Here is a 22070-nt window from a genome sequence, read left to right as displayed (position 1 = left end):
TAGACCTTTATTTCATTTTATTTTTATGCAGTGCTGAGAACCCAGTGCCCAACACATACCAGGCAAGTGCTCCACACCTGAGCCATAACCCTAGTCTTCTCTTTATAATTTTCCATATTTCCCATGTTCTACAGAATGCAATGAGTTACTTTAATAATCAGTGTCGTGGGAGAGAGTAGTAGAGGAGGGAATCTTTAAAAATCTGAATAAAGGGGAGAAAAACAAATCCAATAAATTCGGTATACCCACTACATACTAATGATGCTCACAGGATGTGCTCAGAAGGTTTAAGTTCAGTTAACAGTTTAATTTCATGTGTAAGGATGACAGATTCAATCAGAGAGAACATTAAATCACTACAGACTTCCAGGGTTGGTCATGCTTGCCTATACTCCCAGCAGCTTGGGAGGGGAAGCCAGGAAGATCACAAGTTCAAAGCCGGCCTCTGCAATTTGGTGAGATTCTGTCTCACAATAAAAAATAAAAAGGGCTGAAGATGTAGCTCAGGGTTCAATCCCTGCTAATAATAAAAAAAAAATCACTACATACTGGCCATGTTGGGCCTACATTTTGAGAATTGGTAGGATGAAGGAGCCACTAGCTCTGCATTTGAGATACAAAACTTAGAGGGCTCAGGATACAAACCTTAGAGGCCTTAAGGAAACCCAGGCACTCACCCAGTTCCATCTGTCCTTCACACACACACAATCCAGGCCCTCCTTATGGAATCACAGGGTCTAAAATTCAAACTCATTGTCCTCTCCACAGCAACTTTCCACTATGAAATTTCTTCCTTCTTTTTTTTAATACATCATATATTCAAAATAAAAGAGGATCAAAAGATAAAAGAGTAAAGATTCCTTCTGATTAAGGAATGGAAGACTTTCAATCTCTATTTTTTTTTCCTTTTTTGGGTACTAGAGTGCTTTACCACACCCCTCATCTCCTTTTTTTTAATTTTTTTTTAATATTTATTTTTTTAGTTGTAGTTGGACACAATACTTTTATTTCACATATTTTATTTATTTTTTAGTTGTAGTTGGACATAATACCTTTTATTTATTTTCATGTGGTGCTGAGGATCAAATCCAGGATCCTACACATGCAAGGCAAGCTCTCTACCGCTGAGCCACAACCCCAGCCCCCTCCCCTTTTTTTATTAAATATTTAGTTTTTAGTTGTAGTTGGACACAATATCTTTATTTTATTTATTTTTACGAGGTGCTGAGGATTGAACCAAAGGCCTCGCATGTGCTAGGTAAGCACTCTATTGCTGAGCCACAACTCCAGCCCCCTCAGTTCTTTTTGTGACAGGGTCTCCCTAAGTTGCTGAGGTTGGCGTCAAAATTGAGATCTTCCTGCTTAGCTTCTGGAGTCACAGTAATTACAGGCGTGTACCTCTATGTCCAGCTCAGTCTATACTTTTTATCTGGCATCGCTTTTTGAACCAGAAGGACAGAGCAGATAGGTAGCAGTCATGTGCCACTACAGCATACTGGTTGAAATCTGTTCTGACTGGCTAGTGCCAGTTACTAATTATTTTAAATAGCTCCCCAAGATTGTAAATTTACTACCTACATAGTACCAAATAAAACTCAATTTTCCGTTCCCAGTGGAAACCAATGTCTCTAGTTTCTTCTTTATCTTTCCAAGTAATTCTGTAATAAAAAAGTCAAAATACATAATATTCATTCCGATTTTCCTAAAGTATACAATAGTATGCTGTATGACATTCTGCTCATTGCTCTTTTCACTACATCAAGGAGATCATTCTAAATCATTTCAACTCTGCTCCTTACATAACTCAGGAACACACAGACATAATGAGAGAAAACAGAGTGATAAGTTTTCAACTCCTTACAGGCACTTTCAGCTTTCTGAAATTCTCTGAAGCTACTGTCCACAGGGCCCTCGAGTATTTTAAGCAGGTAAGGCAGATATTCTGAAGCCTCCTGACACCTAAAGCATTGGTGTCAGGCTGGGTGACTCCTCAGAGCATGGTGGCTGACTCTGGACAGTGGGCCATCACTACTATGTCTACACTGTCGACCTTCTGCTCACCCTGCAACAAGGTTCCAGTGACATCACTGTAGGAGTCCCTCTGATGCCTTACACTCAGCAACCACAACCTGCTTTTATTATCTGCTCCAAACCTGCCCTTTCTTCAGTTCCTGACCACAGATAAAGAACAAGAATCCTGCTTCCTGGCTGCCAGTCTTTCTTCCCTAAACCCCAACCTCTTATCCCACTATCCCACACCCAACAATTTGCTAGCCAAGTCCAAGTATCCCAACTGCTACCTTTTGCCATTCTAATCCTCCAGTAACTTCTCTGCTCATAAAAAAAAAAAAAGGCAAAAGATACCCGAAGTCCAAGTCCAGCTGATCTGATCCCAACTAAAGTTGTGATCCTTTGCTCTTTTGCTTCCTCTTCATCTCCCATTCCCCAGTCCTCTGATGAAAATGAGCCATTCACAGTTCTGTCTTCACTACCTAGGGGCCTCCATGCTCCTGCACATGGAAATCTTTTCATATTGTCTATGTCTCTTCCTCAAGGACCACATTTCCTCATCAGAAACAAGTTTAAGGGCTCCCTTCCACTCTGTTCTCAGGCTTACCATAGCCTTCTGATCTGATCTCTTATGATACGACATTTATACTACATCCTCTATAAACTTTTTTTTTAAAGAGAGAGACAGAGACAGAGAGACAGAGAATTTTTTTTAATATTTATTTTTTAGTTTTCGGCGGACTCAACATCTTTGTTTGTATGTGGTGCTGAGGATTGAACCGGGGCCACATGCATGCCAGGCGAGCGCGCTACCACTTGAGCCACATCCCCAGCCCCTCTATAATCTTAAATGTATGTCTCAGTATTATTCATGACAAGACAAAGCCCTGTTCATATTGTTTTTTCTTTGCTTTTTTTTTTCTTTAAACAGTACCTGAGGTTGACCCCGGGGGCCTTGTATATGCTAGGCAAGTGCTCTACCACTGAGCTGCATCCCCAGTTCTTTTATTGTTTTATTTTGAGACAAGTCCTCCTAAGTTGCCTGGGATGGCTTCATATTTGCAATTCTCCTGCCTCAGCCTCCCAAATAACTGGGATTACAGGCATGGACCATCATGCCTGGCCCTGTTCCAGTTTTGCCCATTGATCCACTAACAGACTTTCAAGCATTTTCCCCATCCAGCTCAGGATCTAGTCCAGAACTGGGTTCTGTACCTAGCCATCATGTCTTGTTAGCTTCCTTTAATCTCCATAGGATACTTCTGAGAAATATAAAGAAATCAATTTACCTTGGTGGAATATTCTTTTGGACAGCCCATGTTGATGTCAATACCACCTACATTATTTTATCTGGAAAAACATGAAAGAAAAAAGGCAATGATCATTCAAACTGAAAGAAGATGGTAGACTCAAAAGCATGCATGGGGGCTGGGGATGTGGCTCAAATGGTAGCGCGCTCGCCTGGCATGCATGTGGCCCGGGTTCGATACTCAGCACCACATACAAACAAAGATGTTGTATCTGCCGAAAACTAAAAAATAAATATTAAAAAATTAAAAAAAAAAGCATGCATGGGTCAGTGCTCATGAACCTCTCACTGTGTCTCTGAGCATGAAACACACCACCCTCCATAACAGACCTCATCTGAGCAGAGTTCCAGAGGAAAAACAAAGTGTCTACACATCTGAAAAGAACTAGGTATTAAGGACTTTGCTACACCTGAGTTGCATCAGATAGCTCAAATACTAAGTAACATTCATACTAAATTCAATTCCAGGTCACCATTTCTCACTGGGGTAATGAAAGCCATTTGTCAAGGCAGAGAAGTGACACAAGCACAAGAGCCCTTTGCCAGAGCAACAATTCTGGCAGAAGTTACAATGGACTGCCTTCATTTGCTGGGTGACATGGGTAGCTTACTCCAAACAATTCTCAGATGCTGAAAGGACCCTGACCTTATTCTCTGGTTTGTACAGTTAATAGTCTGTGATCAACAACAATTACTACCTGAGTCTCTTCTTGCTATCACTCTCATCAATAACAAAAGCTAACATTTACTAAGTACTTCCAATGTGTGACAAGCTCCATATAACATGTCTTATTTCATTTGCCCTGCCCTTTAGCAGAAGTTTGTATCATTTCACAGAGAAAGGAACTAAGTTATTAGCAAGGTTAAGTAACTTCTTAAGGTCACACAGTCAGTAGCAAACCCAGAATTCCAACTCAGGTCCACCTAAAAAAAACCCACTCCTGAAGAAGGTACTCTGCTGCCTTTGTTAACTCAAGAAGCGATAGGTCTTACCTACACTGAGAGTTAAAGCTTCAAGACTCACAGTCAGAAGTATTCCCAGAAAGGGAATCCCATGAATAAACATTAAAATTGGGCCTCCACATGAGGATCTCTGCAGTCTGGGAACAGTGGGTACATTTGAATCCCAGGACAGTTTTGAGATGTCATAAACAAGAAAGGAAATCACCCTCAGCTAAAAATAGCAATGTGCCAGGAGGCATAAGCGTGGGTCACCTTCAAAGTCACCAGTGACATTAGAATCTCTTAACTCACAAGAGAGACAAAGGAAACTCAAGAGGGAGAAACTTACATAAGCCTGGCAAGGGCTCACTATGCATCTGAGGTTCCCTAGAAACACAAAAGGCTTCATTAACCAATGCCCTGATAAAGGCAGAAGTGCATGACAAACACATCCAACCCCTTCCCCCACACACAACATGTTCATGCCAATAAGCAGAATGAGTCAGTTTTCTCCCAAAAAGCCAGCCTAATAAATTAGCCACTGGTAAAAGAAATGATGGACTTGCAAAACCTAAACAATGTCATTAATGCAGTTACTTTCCAACATACAAAAACATGAAGATAATCTTTTTTTTAATATTTATTTTTTAGTTGTAGTTGGACACAATACCTTTATTTTATTTATTTTTGTTTATGTGGTGCTAAGAATGAAACCCAGGGCCTCGCACGTGCTAGGCGAGCCCTCTACTGCTGAGCCACAACCCCAGCCCTATGAAAATACAGAGAACATTCAGATACTCACAACTTGGAGTCTATAATTATATATACTTGATCACATGTCTACCCATTGCATTTGGCTTTTTAAAACCTAAATATCTTCAGGAGCTACTTCTAAAAAAGCACCAAGAAATGTCCAGAGCAAGACAAGAGAGCTATATAGTTCTTACAATTCTAACTACCTAGGTGCAGTGGTTTACACCTGTAATCCCAGGGGCTCGGAAGTCTGAGGAAGAAAGATCACAACTTTGAAACCAGCCTCAGCAATTTAACGAAGCTCAAAGCAACTTAGTAAGACCCTGTCTCAAAAGGGGTTTAATGTCTTGAGTTCAATTCCTGCTACGAAAAAAACCCCAAATTTAATTGCTCTTGAAGAAATCTAATCCATTTGATAGGAAATAAATACAGACGACACAAAATCAAACATCATGACATGAATAATCAATGAAAAATAAATATAGAAGTCATGCTGCCAAAACAAAAGATTCCTATTTTTTTTTTTTTTTCAGTTTTCGGCAAACATAACATCTTTGTTTGTATGTGGTGCTGAGGATCAAACCCAGGCCGCACGCATGCCAGGTGAGCGCGCTACCTCTTGAGCCACATCCCCAGTCCCACAAAAGATTCCTATAATTAAATAAATTAAATCTGAGACTTGTAGGCATGTAACAAACTGTGACAGCTTGATTTCCATAATCTGTCTCCTATACTGTAAGCATTTAGGAATGACCCTCTGAAAAATGGTCAAGTCTTCAGGAGGTCCCTGCTGTGCAAAGTAGCTCAGGCACTCAATAGTGGCCAGCACAGGACCCAAGTAATGAAATCCAGGAGACAGGAAGACTCAGGAGGACACTTGACATTAGGATCTCATAACCATCTGGAAGACCACCCTGCTCTGTTCTCTTTCACAGGTGCGGAAGATGACTCAGTCATCAGGGGCCACAAAATCCACTGTTCTAAGCACCTCTGCAAGAAAACAAACACATGGGATGCAAGTTCAGACTAGCCTAAGCCCTGGCAGTGAACACAGCCAAGTATAACCTTGAAACGAAAAAAGGGATCATAGGTGATTCCTACAAAACAAGTATGCACTGGGAGGCATCTAAGGTGCTGATGATGGTCCATCTCACGACACAGGTAATGGGTGATTCACTTTATAATTATTTGTTAAACTGCATGTTTGGGTTTTATGCACTTTTTCTGCATGATTACTAGCACTTTACAATTTTTTGAAATACTGGAAAGAAGGTACATACATTGAACTTTGTGTTTCAATACTGGTCCAAACTTTCCTGGAAGGTTATCCTTTGAGGTGCAGCAAGTGATCATTTCATTTTATTTATTTATTTTTTTTTTTAAAGAGAGAGTGAGAGGGGGGGGACAGAGAGAGAGAGAGAATTTTAATATTTATTTATTTTTTCTTAGTTCTCGGGGGACACAACATCTTTGTTGGTATGTGGTGCTGAGGATCGAACCCGGGCCACACGCATGCTAGGCGAGCGCGCTACCGCTTGAGCCACATCCCCAGCCCAGATCATTTCATTTTAAAAGAAATTTTTAATTTGTTCTAATTAGTTACACATGACAAGCAAGTGATCATTTCTTAATTACTTAGAGTGACTCAGAAAACTGGAGTGGATCAGTCAATCTTCACTATTATTTACAGTTACATATTTTTAAATGTATCTATTCAGTAAAATTGATTTATAACCCTAAATCAATACATATGGTGTTTCTAGTCATTCAGGGACAGATGCTAAGACAACAAATTGGAGTCATCTGTCATACACATCTCCAGCTGAGTTCAAACACAGTGTCACTTGTCTTCTTGTTTTGGCCCTCATACTGTAAAAATATGCCCTTTTATGGCATATTTTGCCCTTCATTTTTTGTATTTTTGTGCTTTTTGTTAGTGATCTCACTGTTTAAAATGGGTCCAAGCATAGTGCTGAAGTTCTGTCCAGTACTCTTAAGCATGAGAATCTTGTGTTAGATAAGCCTTGGTTAGGCATGACAATACAGTGCTATTGGCTCTTGAGTTTAAGATTAATGAATCAATAGTATATTGGGTGGAGCTGCCAGTTTGGCTCTGTGGTAGACTACATGCTTAGCATGTACAAGGCCTGGGTTTGATCCCTAGCTTCTACTAAACAAATAGTCTCTGAAGAGAAACCCACATAAAATGAGTTTAAAGGCTGGGGATGTGGCTCAAGCGGTAGCGTGCTCGCCTGGCATTCGTGCGGCCTGGGTTCGATCCTCAGCACCACATACAAACAAAGATGTTGTGTCCGCCGAGAACTAAGAAATAAATATTAAAAAATAAATAAATAAAAATAAAATGAGTTTAAGTGGTGATCAGTTGATGAAAATGTGACCAGAGGCTAGCAAATTTCTAATCTTGTATATCCCCAAGGGTCACTTGGTTCAGTAGTGATTTTAGTGTTCTCAGCAACTTACTTGAACATTAACAAAAATCAACTATATCTCATCTCTCCTTATTAATGAAGCTCTACAATAGCTATTGTGGGCCAGGCTATATGGGCAATGACTAAACAGACTCCATTTTACTCTGAGACTCCATGTCACGTTAAAAAATGCTTCTTCTGGGGCTGGAGATGTGGCTCAGCGGTGGCGCGCTCGCCTGGCATGCGTGCGACCCGGGTTCGATCCTCAGCACCACATACAAACAAAGATGTGTCCGCCGAGAACTAAAAAATAAATGTTAAAAATTCTCTCTCTCTCTCTCCTCTCTCACTCTCTCTTTAAAAAAAAAAAAAAAATGCTTCTTCCATGGGAAAGCCCTGCCTCTGTCCCCATCAACAGTTGCTTAGCATAGCATGCTTGGCAACACAAAATGGCAATTCATATACAATGTAAAATCGTTCTCTCTTTGGTTCCCATTTTTCTCGGACAATGTACCCTGTCAGAGATTGATTGTCTAGACCTTAGTAATCATTCTTTAACTTGTAGTCACCTAAGGTCATTTTGATCCATTCCCCCACTTCTGCTTCTGATTTTAAATCTAATGACGTTTGTTTATGGTTTTGAATCATAGCAACAGCCACTTATAATTAATATGGTTTTGGACTCTAAAAGGTGAACTCAAACCCTGAGAGAGGTACAAAGGGTATAGACTCACAGCCCACCCCTTAGCCCACCAGCTGCTGGATCTGGACCACCTGGTGGTGAATAAAGATGGTTCTGGGGCTGGGGTTGTAGCTCAGTGGTAGAGCACTCACCTAGCATGTGTGAGGCCCTGGGTTCGATCCTCAGCACCACATAAAAATAAATAAACAAAATAAAAATATTGTGCTCAACTACAAGTAAAAAAAATTTTTAAAAAAAGATGGTTCCATCTCCTGCTTTAAGATTAACTCAGTGATTTATTGCAATCTCGCCATAACACTACCACATTAACTTTCAAAAATGACTACTATAATACAAAGAGACAATGTGGTAAATGAGAAAATAAGCCTATCTTGAAGGCTGTTTTGAGCACTAAGACCTTTAAAGCACGTAAAGCATTTCTATAAAGGGAATATGTAATTATCATCCGAGCACTGAACAGATTAGATGCCTAAAAAGACATGTTGGGAGAAGTAATCAGTGATCTCTCACAGCGACAGCTCAACCCTGGCAGAAAGAACTGTGAGAGAACCACGAAAACTTGGATGTACCTATAATGAAGTTTACTGATAACAGCAAAATACTGACACCCCAGTAAAGGCACTAGAGAAACCAATTCTAATGTATCTGACTTGCAAAAATGTCCTAGTAGAAAAGTAAATGGCAAAACAATATGTATGACAGGATTCCTTGGGAGGGAGGTATAGATATAAACAGGTCACATATTTATATATTATACATTATTCATAAGATATGTGAAAAAATCCATATTATTCCCTATTATGCTTAGTTTTAGAGGACAGTACTGGGGATTTTACCCAGGAGAAATTTACCATGGAGCTACATCCCAGCCCTTTTTATTTTGAGAGAAGGTCTTGCTGAGTTGCTGAGGCTGGCCTCAAGCTTGCAATCGTCCTGCCTCATAATCCTAAATTGCTGGAATTACGGGGATACGCCACTGCATCCAGCTTAATTTTTTTAAAAAAAACTTTTTTTAAATATTTATATATGGAAACTATCTTTATTCTTATATGGTGCTGAGGATTGAACCCAGTGCCTCACACATGCTAGGCAAGTGCTCTACCACTGAGGCACAACCCCAGCCCCTGATTAACTTTTTTAAGTGTGAGATTATGAAGGATTTTCATTTTCTAGGTTATACAGATCTGTAATATGTTAGCTAGGCTGCCCTTAATGCCTCTCAGGACCTGTTGAACTGCTTGTGGCTTTGAAAGATGAGCTATTGGCTATCATTGGAGCAGTGGAACAGTGAGACCATAGTCGCATAGTCTTTCACATAACACAGGAAGAATAAAATAATGTTTTTCTCTTAAGACATTTAATTCATATCAAAGGAATATACACAGACATAAATGTCCATCAAACAGAACATCCCCAGCCCTATTTTGTATTTTATTTAGAGATAGGGTCTCAATGAGTTGCACTCTGCCTCACTTTTCCTGAGGCTGGCTATGAACTTATAATTCTCCTGCTTCAGCCTCTGGAGCTGCTGAGATTACAGGCATGTCCCTGGCACCATGCACACCTTTTAATTTTTTATTTTGAAAAAGTCTCACTAAATCGTTGAGGCTGACCTCAAACTTGTGGTCCTCCTGCGTAAGCCTCCTGAGTTGCTGGGATTACAGGGCTACATGACCACATGGGTTGTTTGCCTTTTTTAAAGAAAGGAGACTGAAATGATAATACGGTAATTTTGCCATAATCACATATCAAATTTTATGTTAAAATAGATCTATCATTCCTACTTTGTAAAGTCACTGGAGATGTCTCCTGTTGCCTTGGAGCACCTATAACAATCATCGATGAAATGTGACAAGTTTGTCCTATCGGCTATAAATCTGGAACCTCAACATGAACAACCCTACTGTTGAGCAGAACACCTCTGTATTACCTGTGTGACCTTGTGTAGGCCCCTAGCCTCTTTTTTGAGATCTCACTTGTAAGAAGGTCATGGTGCATTTCTCTGGGTGTGTGTTCAGAAAGATGAGTGTATTGCTCAGGATCAAAGGAACGGCTGGCCACACATCTCCAATGCATCAAAGGATAAATCTTTGGAGCAGAATGAGATTAAAAGGACCCGGTCTTTGCTTTTTTTCCCAATGTGAATGTTTTTCCACATGTCCAAATTTTTTTTTTTCTGATACTGGGGATTGATCTCAGAGGCATCAACCAAGTGTGGCACATCCCCAGCACTTTCTTCCTATTTTATTTAGAGGCAGGGTCTCACTGAGTTGCTCAGGGACTTGCTAAATTGATGAGGCTGGCTTTGAACTAAAAAATTTCCTGCCTCAGGCTCCCAAGCCATTGGAATTACAGGAATGGGTTACCGCGCCCAACCCAAATCTTATGTTCAGGCTCACATCCAAGGAGCATTCCCTGACCCCCTAATGCACTCAAATCTCTGCCTCTCCAACAGGAAAATACTTAGTATCAGGGTCATGCAACCTAGCTGTCTATGTTAATCATGACTGTCAGGCCAGTTTCAGAATCTGGGTTTCGCTTGCCCCTCTGTGGTCTGGGCTGTGCTCCACAGAGAGTGGCTATCTGACTACGAGGGGAGAGGCCAGAGGGGGTGTCCAAGCAGAGCTCTCTCCTTTCACCCGGCTTTCCATAACATACCAAGAATCGTTACCTACCCCTCAAGTCACACATTCCTTCTGTGACCTGAGTAGTGATGACATCACAGCCTCAGTCTCCATGGCAGGTTAACGCTAGGAATCTTCTCTACCAGTTCTCAACAAGACACCAGAGTGTCTAGTTGATCGAGAAAGAATGTCTGACCAGATATTCTATATTCAGTCTAACTTGTGCCCTTAGTAAACACACAATATCACTGGACTGCCACACATTACTTTTGGGTTTCCCCATCACATCTCAGAACTTCCCTAGCTATGAGTAAGACCAAAGGTCTGGTGCTCCTACAAGGACCCACAGTGTTTCTGCTCACTGCTGAGGGCAAGTGTTCAGAAAGGTGCTAATCTTTATCAATCTAGCCTTCCCCTTTAGCCTCCCCCAGTTGTTGCAGTAATTCACTTGCAGGTCAGCATGGGAAAACAAGGAAGAAGAAGCAGAGCAAGCAAAGCAGCAGCAGAAAAAAAGTCCTTTATTGTGTACAAGCAATCTTTTTATAGTATTGTGAACAAAGAAGGCAGCCTTCCAACATCAATAAATCAGGTCTTTCAGCTGATTAAACATAGCACACAGAAGTTTTACTTTCTAATCAGAAGTGACCCGCTTCTCATGGCTAATCTACTTTCGGCCTGGAGTATGCTGAGCTCTGCTCTTTGTTTCGAACAGATAAAAAAATTTTTCTCAGCGCCCTCCTAGCCCACTTGGCAGAACATCCCGTTTGCAGGCAAGTTCTCCCAAGGTCAGCAGACACCTCACTTTCAAGCATGTCTGTTGTTACCTATCTAAACCTTGAAGAAGCCTCTCGTTTGTGAGCAGACTCTCCCAGGGACAGCAAACATCTCGTTTTCAAGCATGTCCGCTGTTACTTTATCTAAACCTTGAAGGAGCCTCTCCTTTGCGAGTAAGCCCTCCCAAGGACAGCAGACACCTCGTTTGCAAGCATGTCCACTGTTGCCTTCTATATCTTGACAGAATATCCTGTTTGCAGGCAAACTCCATCAAGGACAGTAATAGTAACGCAGTCACATCTGATTCTTTACACCCAGTGCTTCCTTCAGAGCACAGCACACTGGTACACACCTATAGTCCCAGCTGCTTGGGTGGCCGAGAGGTGAAAAACCCAGGAGTTGGGCTCAAGGATGTTGGTAGAGAACATAGTGAATGAAACCTGGGAAACAGGGTAAGAGCACTCATCACCATAACGAAAGGGGGCTTCTTTATCAGATCCTTTTAAATAAGAATCCTACAGGAGCCTAATATGCTTTTGTTTTCAAGTGATAAGAGACAGCTATTGGCCTCTCATGGAATCTCACCTTCACACCTAGGCCCCTTTATCATACTGTCACAGATACACTCACATGGACCCCCTCACACACATCCCAGTCTGAACTGCTGAGGAAAAGGGTGGTGTCATGCAGTTGGGAAAAACAGAAGGGCCAGTCTCAGTGTTACCAAATCTGGAGGTCTGAGGAAATGATGTCTCAGGAAGTGGATGTGAGAAGGCTACTGGACCTAAACTTGGTACCCAGAATTTGGATCTCAATCTCTTAATCCCTCTGTCTGAGTATATGACCTTCAGAAAATGGTAGACTTGGGCACAGGTGACAATTATAGTCCCAGCTACTCAGGAGGCTTAAGGATCACTTAAGCTTAAGAGTTTCAGGCCTATCTGAGGAAACACAGCAAAACACCATCTTAACAAAACAAAAAAGGTATTAGAAAAATCTATAAAAACTGGGGTAAAATTCAGTGTGATTGAAACAAGCTGTATGATGGGGCCCCAAAAGGAACTGCTAAGGTGGGAGGGGTTCTAAACCAATTTATATTAGACCATTTTTTCCAAACCTTGAAAATAATTTTCATTAAGCCTCAGAAATGACAGACTTTAAGAATTTTTTATCAGTTGTAGAAGGGAGAAACTGAGAGGGTGCTGCTTGTGGTAATTTTGAGGTTTCACTGTTCTCTCTCAGACTAGAGAAGAGAAAACCTGTTCTCCTGCAGCTTCCGTTGGCTCCACAGAACTCAAGTACTTTGACAGCATCCCTTGAGGAGACAGGCAAAGCATCCATAGAGGTCACAGGCAAAGGCTGTGTTTGAATGCCAAGCAGAGAAGACGGCTTCAGTCAGAAACAGGAAGCAACAGGAGAGCGAGGTCCTGGCGGCAGAGTGTATAAAGCAGAAGCAATTAATCAGTTCTGGTTTTCTTTCCAGCAGCAGTGCCTCCCATGTCTCCTTCTACACTTGCATACTACCATGTCTTCTACCAAGGATGTGGAGAAACGCAGGTGGGCTGGCATGGGAGACATACTGCCTGGTTGGTGGTTACCAGCTCTATGGAGATGCTCCCTTGGCCACTCCACCAAAGGCCAAAGCAGAGAGGCCAGCAGAGAAGCCAAAGAGAAGCCAAAGCAGAGAGCCAAAGGGGCTCCGAAGAAACACTATGCTCCAGCAGAGGCGGAAAAGGCTCTGGGTTTCCCTAGCCCCCAAATTCATGGCTTTAAGCACACTGGCAAGAGCCCATTCCCACAGAGGCTTGCAGGCTGAGCCTCTCTGTAGAGGACAAATATTTCAATTCCCAGGTCAGCTAATGAAACTTCTTTTTTATTTTTAAGCTAAAATTCCTGTTTTTTTAGAGAAATAAAAATTTTATCATTGCTGTTGTGTTACATATAAAGTTATTCCAATACACAAAAATTTAAGATATGGACTGCAGAAGATTTGAAATGATTTTCAATGGTGTCACAGCTAGGGCCGTGGTTTAGCTTGTCATGAGGAACTACAGCAGCTTAAGCTGGTGTCTTCCCAGCTTGGCAGAGACTTAGCAGTATTTAAAAGCCATCCTTTATACTCCTTCTTTTCAATGGCTATCACGCTGACTTCTTTGAAAACAGTCTTCTCATTGTAAAGGGCTTTTCTTCATCCATTAGCTCATGACTGCGAGTTGGTTGAGGCCATATGATGCTTTACATTTAATCCTTGAAAGGAAGGAAATACCAGGTGGAATGCCTCCAGGACGTCACACACAAGCCTTGAAGACCCTGCATGTAGCAGAGCACACTGGAGCCTGGCAGGCCTCACTCCAGCATCTATAATACCTTTTGTCATGGTATGGGTATTCAAATCTATTTTCCCTTATAAAGATTAACTATATCAATATGAATAATCCAAATTAGGTAGCCTTTACTACATATGTTCAGCTAATGCATCTTCTGAAATGATCTCCACTGCCCCTACTAGAGACAGTACCTCAGTCAATCTGCATGAGCCTTTCACAGCCAGGGGTCCCCTTCCAGGTCAACTGGCCACAGGCAAGAAACCTCAGAACATGGGTTTTGAAAGGAGAGGCTCCTTTGAACATGCCAGGGCTGAAGCTGACCTTGAAGAAGACCTGCCATTTCTCTGCTCAATCCTCTGAAGTCTCTCCTTGGTCAGAAGAGAGAACACTAGACACTCTCCAAGGGGAGGAGGAGTCAAATGTAGACGGGTGGGGGGCATAGTGGCCCACTGGTGCCCTATCCACCAAATAGGTCCAGCCCTGACTTATTGCCAGAAACATCAGCACAAACCATCAGGTAGGCTTCCTGAAACTAGAAGCAGTATTTACCCAGGGAGCCTCCTGCCTGTGCTCTCAGAGGGCACAGTAGCTATCTGGAACAGGAAGGGTTGGGGAAAGGCAGTGGCGCCACTCTGAGCCTCACATGCTCCTTTATCCCAACCCATTATGGCCACAAGATACCCCCTACTCCTCAATAATTTTTTCTGTAACAGTGTTTGACTTGAAATTCAGCTTGTTCAAGGTCAAGCTTCAAACCATAATATCCCCTTTAAGTATGTTCCTACATGGAGGACTTGGTTTTCTAAGGCCTTCTGTCTTCACAAGGGACTCTCGGGTACGGTTTCCAACTGTTAACATCTGCAATGATGCCTAGGTGAACTGGATCAGGAACCAGGTCAGTTTATCAAGAAATGAGAGCCTTGGGCTGAGGATGTAGCTCTGTGGTAGAGCACGTGCTGTAGCATGCATGAGGCTAATGGGGTTCCATTCCCAGAGCCAAAAAAAAAAAAAAAACCTGATGACTGCTTCTGTGTGTAGGTGGTATATGTGAGTGAGGGAGGGGCAGGAATGAGAAGATACAGGTCTGGGGCAGGAATGAGAAGATACAGGTCCATCTACATCCACTCATCTGGCTATTCCATTATTCAACAAGTGTTTATTGAGAACCTGTTATATCGCAGGCACTGTGCTAGCTGCTTGGAACATATTACTGAGTGAGGTGATCCAAGTCTCTCTCATTGAGACCCCCACCATCAAAGAATGAGAGACAATTTCAGAGACTTGGTTGTAGCTCAGTGTTAGAGTGCTTTCCTAGTGTGGGCAGAGTCCTGCATTTCGTCCCCAACACTAAAAAAAAAATTAATTAATTAAAATTACTATAAAGGAAAACGAAAGCATAGAGTGATGAGGAATACTACATTATACAAAAAAGTCACAGAAGGACCCTTCAAAGTCAGGGCATTTCATCAGGGAGGGAAGCAATAGACTGATATGAGGACTGAAGAGAGACCATTCCTAGACCAAAGAGTACAGGAAAAGACCCTGAGGTAGAAATGAGACTGAGCTACTTAAGAAGCAGGAGAAAGGATAATGTGACCAGGAAGGAAAAATATAGTTGGAGAAGTACGTGAGAGTGAGACCCCATTGGGCCACATCAGCAATATGAGGAGTTGGATCTTGTTTTAGATGTCAAGGGGGAAGGGGGAAGTCATAGGATAGATTTGAACAGGGTAGTGAAGAAATCTGATGAAGATGCCAAAAAGATCACTCTGGCTGTGTGAGCCTTGGCAGTAAGGCGCTGGCTGTTACCAGTGGAATGTCTGTCTCAGCAGTTAAGGGGACAGTTGGTGCTGGGGAATGGGGGTTGGGAGCAGTCAGAGAAGGAACAGTACAAGGTTTGGCCAGTGTCATATCAGCGGCCCATAATTCACAGGGTGGCCTGAGCAACAAAGCAAGACTGTCTCCAAACAAATTAATAAAATTTCTAACAAATACTAGGTTGGATGGGAGCAGAAAATGAAGATGTGTTCATGGTTATTGCATTTTTCCTAGCAAGATAAACATTGAGTGCCTTGTGAGAAAGAAAAATGTGCTACCACTTTAGGAACGGTGGCCTAGGCTCTATGACTGAAGGATGTGTGTCGGAAATGGCCAAGCTATCTTCTGGTTCAGAAAACTGTTGTTTCTTAGGAATTTCACTATCAGTAATTATGGGAACAGATCAAGAAGAATACCAAAAAAGAGGCAGAGGCAGTGTGAGACTCCAGGACTAGGATATGGGGGTCCTCGGATATAGATGACCATCAACTGAGCAACACTAAATATCAAGTAAGCCCCCATTTCCACCCATCCCTGCAGATGAGCAGCTGAGCACATGAAGTGGTACCTATAACAAAGCCTGATGTTGACTTCCCTGAATATTCTTCTCTTTCTCTTTCTCTCTCTCTCTCTCTTTCTCTCTCTCTCTCTCTCTCTCTCTCTCTCTCTCTCTCTCTCTCCCCCCCCCTCAACTGGAACTGAATATAGGGGCACTCAACTATGAAGTTACACCAAAAACCTTTTATTTTTATTTATTTGTTTATTTATTTGTACCAGGGATTTAACCCAGGGCAATTTACCACTGATCCATATCCCCAGCCCTTTTTATTTGTTATTTTTGAGACTCAGAATCACTAAATTACATAGGGCCTTGCTCATTTGTTGAGGCTGGCCTAGAACCTGCAATCCTCCTGCATATGCCCCCCTCTCCGCCCCTACTCAGTGGAATTAACGGGGTGCTGCCACCACACCTGGCCTTCACAGCATGTTCTTGAAATATACTAGAAATCAGCAGGGGTGGTTAGCTCTGAATAAATTTGAAAAAGAAAACTTTTTCTACCACTGCCTTGTCCACAGCATAGGGGACCAATTAGAGGTAGAACTTGTATACTTATCACTTCCTAGTGACAAAATTTTCTATCCTGGGCCTGCCTCAATAGCACCAGCAGTTGGCAACAGGCTGACAGTATGGCACGTGTTAAGGCCCTGTGGTGGGAAGCTGTATGACTGACACAGCCACAGTTTAAAAGCAAAGGGTTTGTGCTATTTGCTGAGTTTGGAAGGGTTGGTGGCAGTTAACTCCCCAGAACTTGAAAGCAAAACAAAAAATTTGGGATATTCTAAGAGCAATTGGAACTGCAAAAGAATTTTAGGCAGGAGGATGACCCTTTTTTGTCTGCTTGCTTGTTTGTTGGTTATTGAGGCTGGGGATGGAACCCAGGGCTAAGCAGATGCCCTACTACTGAGTTATACTCCCATGGCTTAAATTAGACTTTAAAAAACAAAGATAGGTAGTGAATAAAGTGGCCCATGCCTTTAATACAGCAGCTTGGGAGGTTGAAGCAGGAGGATCACAAGTTCAAGGCCAGCCTCACCTACTTACCCAGGCCCTGAGAAACTTCATGAGACCCTGTCTCAAAATAAAAAATAAAATTAAAAGGACTGAGGATGTGGTTTGATGTTTAAGCACCCCTCAGTTCAATCCTTGGTACAAAAAAAGAAATTCTTTTTCAGAACTTCCCACTCCCTACTCAGGTCTCAGTGTCATAAGAAACTCAACACCACTATCTTCCATCCCTTTAAAAACAATGGATCCTCCCTAAATGATGAGATTAAATACTCCTTCTTCCTCTCATACCAATACTTCGGTACCCACAACAGCAAAGACACTCAGGGACACAAACCTTGTCCAGGAGATTCTCCTCTGCCACCAACAATGTCCCAGTCTTGAGGATCCAGATACATGCCAAACTTGAACGAAACACCAACTCAGAGCCACTTAAAACTCAATCCTAACAATACTGGTTGTTTCATGACAATGAGATTATTACCAACAATTCCCCTGCCCTTTTCTTTTTTCCCTCTTCAGTACTGAGAATTGAATCCAGGGTTGCCCTACCATTGAGCTCAGCCTCCTGAGGAGCTGTGATTATGGGCCCATGCCATCATACTTAGCTTTTTACACTTTCCATATATCCCATGTACTAGACAATGCAATGAATTACTTTAATAATCAGTGTCTCAGGGAGAGTAGTAGAAGAGGGAATCTTCAAAAATCTGAATGAAGGGGAGAAAAACAAATCCAATAAATACAGTATACACACTGCAAACTAATGAATGCTCACAGGATGTGCTCAGAAGATTCAAGTTCAGTTGTTAGTTAATTTTATTGTTTAAGGATGACAGATTCAATCAGAACATTAAATCACCACAGACTGCCAAGTGCATGCCTATACTACCATTAGGTCAGGACAGTGAGCCAGTTCAAAGCCAGCCTCAGCAACTTGGTGAGACTCTGTCTCAAAACAAAAAATAAAAAGGACTGGGATTGTGGCTCAGTGGTTAAATGACCCTGAACTAAATCCCTGTTACCAAACAAACAAACAAACAAACACTTGGCCAGGCTTGCATTTTGAGAATTGGTAGGGTGAAGGACTACCAGCTCTGCATTTGTGATACAAACTTTAGAGACCTCAGCTTACAAACCTTAGAGGCCTCAAGGAAGCCTGGGCATTTACCCAGCTCCATCAGTCCTTACACACACAATCCAGCCCTTCCTTATGGAATCGCAGATCTAAAATTCAAGCTCACTGCCCCTTCCACAGCAATTTAACACAATAAAATTTACTTCCTTCCTTTCTTTCTAACTTTTTCTGTTTTGGACTAGATAATACATTCAAAATGGTAAGAGGTTCAAAACATAAAAGAGTAAAGATTGGGGCTGGGGATAGGCCTCAGTGGTAGAGTGCTTGTCTAGCATGTGTGATGCACTGATCAATTCTCAACACCACATTAAAAATAAATAAATAAAATAAAGGTATTGTGTCCATCTACAACTAAAAACTTAAAGAAAAAGTCACAAATAACCTATTTAAAAAAAAAAATAATACGGGCTGGAATTGTGGCTCAGCAGTAGAGCACTTGCCTAGCACAAGGGAGGCCTTGGGTTTGATCTTCATACCACATAAAAATAAATAAACAAAATAAAGATATTGTGTCCAACTACAACTAGAAAATAAATATATTAAAAAATAAATAAATAAAGGTATTGTGCTCAACTACAACTAAAAAATAAATAATAAAAAAAAAATAAGGCTGGGATTGTGGTTTAGTGGTAGAGCGCTTGCCTAACACGGGTGGGACCCAGGTTCGATTCTCAGCACCACATAAAAATAAAGGCATTGTGTTGTGTTCATCTACTCCTAAAAAATAAAGAATCTCTCCTTTAAAAAAAAAAAGTAAAGATTGCCTCTGCTTAAAGGTTGGGAGACTTTTAAATATATACTTTTTTTTTTGTATTGGGGGATCCTTTACCAAATCTCCCACCTTTTTTTTAATATAATTTTTTTTAGTTGTAGAACTTATTTTTATCTGGTACTGAGGATCAAACCCAATAGCACACATATACTAGGCACTTGCTCTACCACTGAGCAATAACCCCAGACCTCCCCCATCCTTTTTGAGACAGGGTCTCCCTAAGCTGCTAAGGTTGGACCCAAATTTAAGATCTTGAAGGTGTGGGCCAGTCACTAAGTTAAGGTGGGATCCCAGACTCTCCCACCACCATCACCAGTTCTAAGCTCCACTGCATCATTGCCTCATGGCAGTTAAACAGTTATGAGGCTGAAGAGAACAGACAAGGTGACAGAGTTGGTACAGATCCTCAAGCAGCATGACAAAGCAGATACGTCTGGATCCTCAGGAACAGCCCTGGTTTTCTGTAACAGTTCCAGCATTCTGAACTAGCTGGGATAATATTTTGATATAAGGAGGGTGATTCATAGTGGGATAGGGAGAGGGAACATGGAGGAATAGACGAATTCTAGATAGGGCAGAGGGGTGGGAGGGGAAGGGAGGGGGCATGGGGTAATTAATGATGGTTGAATGTGATGATCATTATTATCCAAAGTACATGTATGAAGACACTAGTTGATGTTAATATACTATGTATACAACCAGAGATATGAAAAGTAGTGCTCTATTTATGTAATAAGAATTGTAATGCATTCCGCTGTTATATATAAATAAAAAAAAATATTCTGGATGACCACAAGATCAAACACCTAAAGCTTCAGGGGCAAATGCCAGCTTCAATGAGGGCAGGTATCTTCCAGTGCTTCCAGAAGGGCTCCCAAGACATACTATTCTGTACAGACATAGATTCTTACGGCCTAGACAGCACACATGTGAACCTGGTGGTCAATTATGATTTTCCCCTCACCCTGCAAGATTACATCCACAGAGCCGGGAGAGTGGGCCATGTTGGGAGTGAGATGCCAGGCTCAGTCATCAGCTTTGTGACCCATCTGTGGGATGTGAGCCTGGTTCAGAAAATTGAACTAGCAGCTGGACAAAGAAGAATCCTCAGTGAGAGAGCACTGGCCTCTGCAAGCCTGATTTTGGCTAACTAATGGGATTCTGGATTAGGGATCTTTCCTGGTGTCCTGGATGGATAAAAACACTTGTCAGCTAGGCTGTCCTTAATGACTCCCAGGGCCTTGGGGCTGCTTATTGCTTTGCAAAATGAGCTATTGGGCAGCATCGGAGAAATGGAGCATTGGATCATAGTAGCATAGTCTTTCACATAAAATGTGAATAATAAAATGCATTTTGATTTTCTGTCATGATTTCTAGCAATAAATGATATTTTATGGGCTGGTTTAACTATAATTATCATTGGGACAAACTTCATTGTATTTGATGATTCACAGTCCAAAGTGTCACAGGTAGCACAAAGAATCAGTTGAGTTTGTTTTCTTTCTTTGCAGTGCTGTGGATGGCAAGCTCTCTACCCCTAAGCTACATCTTCACAGCCCCATTGCTTGCTTTTTTCTTTTCTTTTTTTTTTTTTTTTTTTTTTGCAATACCAAGGTGTGAACTCAGGGGAACTCTACCTCTGGGCTATATCCCAGCCTTCTTCCCTTTTTTCTTACTTATTTGTGGTAATAAAGATTGAACCCAGGAGTGCTATACCACTGGACTACCTCTTCAGTCCTTTTTATTTTTATTTTGAAATAGGTCTCACTGAATTGCTGAGATTGGCCTTAAACTTCTATTCCTCTTGCCTAAACCCCCAGAGTTGCTGGGATTATAGGCTTATATGACCACACATGGTTTGTTGGCCTTTTTTGAAGGGGACTAAAATGATAATGTGGTAATTTTGTAATGTCATTTTGTCATGAACATGTTTCAAATTTGAGGTTAAAATGGGCCTGTCATCCCTACTTTATAAAGTTATTGGAGATGCTCATTTTGCCTTGGAGCACATTTAACAGCCTTTCCATTGTCCACCACCTTGAAATGTGCCACGATCGGCCTCTCAGCTATAATTCTGGAGTCACAACATGAATAACCTGAAACCCTACTTTTGAGAACAACACCTCTACACTACCTGTGGGGCCTTTGGTAGGTTCCTTAACATCTGTTTGAGACCTCCCTTATAAAACGTAAGGGTGCAAAGAATTTTATTTTTCATTTTGTTTCTGATGCCCAGATCAAACCCATGGCCTCAAACATGCTAGGCAAACACTCTACCTAGACTCTACCATTGAGTACACACCCCCAACCTCTTAAAACATTAATCTTTGGGGCATAATGAGGTGAAATGGAACCTGCCTTTGCTTTTTTCCCAATTGAAATGTTTTTCCACAAGTGCATATTTTTTTGGGGGGGTACTGGACTTTGAACTCAGGGGCCCTCCACTACTTATCAAAACCCAAAGTTCTTTTTTTCTATTTTATTTAGTGGCAGGGTCTCATTGAGTTCTTCAGGCCTCACTAAGTTACTGAAGATGGCTTTGACCTCGAAAATGTACTGTCTTAGACTCATGAGCCACTGGAATTACAGACATGGGTCACCACACACAGCCCAAATTTTAAATTACCTTCAGGCCCACTTCCAAGAATCACTCCTTAACCCCCTAATACACTCAAATCTCTGCCTCTCCAATAGATAAATGCATTAGGGCCATAAAACCTAGCTGTCATTATGTTTAATAGTGACTGTCAGGCCAGTTTCAGAATTTGGTTTTCTCTTGCCCTGCTGTGGTCATGGGCTATACCCAACCCCCAGCTGTGCTACACAGAAGAGTGGCTATTCCACTAGGATATGGGTAGACAGGCAAAAGGGAGGTTAGAGTTCTCTCCTTTTACCATGCTTTCC

General features: G+C 41.7%; 1 protein-coding gene and 1 pseudogene across 2 annotated transcripts in view; one reads left to right on the top strand and one right to left on the bottom strand.

The window, feature by feature from the left end:
* Positions 1-4442, bottom strand: part of LOC144250385 (tRNA-dihydrouridine(20) synthase [NAD(P)+]-like) — a 74725-nt gene extending 70283 nt beyond the window's left edge. The window contains exons 1-2 of one of the 2 annotated variants that reach the window (XR_013342471.1): positions 4313-4442; positions 3300-3360 (exon numbers count right to left, since the gene is read on the bottom strand). The gene's annotated coding sequence lies outside the window, so the exon portion shown is untranslated. The remainder of the gene's footprint in view (positions 1-3299; positions 3361-4312) is intronic. The other variant, XR_013342472.1, reaches the window with a different exon arrangement.
* Positions 1-20320, top strand: part of LOC144250307 (putative ATP-dependent RNA helicase DDX28) — a 34777-nt pseudogene extending 14457 nt beyond the window's left edge.
* Positions 20321-22070: the final 1750 nt, after the last annotated feature.

The sequence above is a fragment of the Urocitellus parryii genome, chromosome 15 (assembly GCF_045843805.1).
Source record: "Urocitellus parryii isolate mUroPar1 chromosome 15, mUroPar1.hap1, whole genome shotgun sequence".
Classification (NCBI taxonomy): Eukaryota; Metazoa; Chordata; class Mammalia; order Rodentia; family Sciuridae; genus Urocitellus; species Urocitellus parryii.
Note: the sequence above shows the minus strand (reverse complement) of the source record. Positions and strands in the feature narration are given on the sequence as shown.